Source organism: Plectropomus leopardus, chromosome 8, assembly GCF_008729295.1.
Source record: "Plectropomus leopardus isolate mb chromosome 8, YSFRI_Pleo_2.0, whole genome shotgun sequence".
Classification (NCBI taxonomy): domain Eukaryota; kingdom Metazoa; phylum Chordata; class Actinopteri; order Perciformes; family Serranidae; genus Plectropomus; species Plectropomus leopardus.
Window position 1 is genome coordinate 22,481,107 of NC_056470.1, and position 490 is coordinate 22,481,596.

A 490-nucleotide genomic window follows, 5' to 3' on the forward strand; every position below is an offset into this window, starting at 1 on the left:
TAAACATGATTTATGGACTAACAGCAGGGCAAATTTCTGTGGGTGATATTTTTCAACCTAAGGCCTAATATAATATTAATGCATATATTTATTACTAATCCTCAGTTTGCTGTTAGCAACAAGCCCCGCCTCCCTCACGTGGTTACCATGTTTACAGTTTCTATGGTAACAATGCTTAACTTTAGTCTATTCTGATGCTTAGTTTATTGACACGAGCTGTTAACAAACTAACCAAATCGAGAAGATATTGAATGATCGAGCAGGTAAAACGATGGCCTGTTATTATTTACTAAAATTACCTTTTGGAATTGCCACTGTGGCATAACTTCTGTTTGTTCATTGTCAAATGTGACAAGATAGTGAAGTGAACGTTAGCTTAACATAGTTAGCCTACTAATTACCAACAGCCGTAAACGTCAACTTAGCCTCAAGTTTTGTTTTTTGTTTTTTTTTTTTGCTTCCGGTTCTTTTCAGCTGCTTGTTGCCAGAA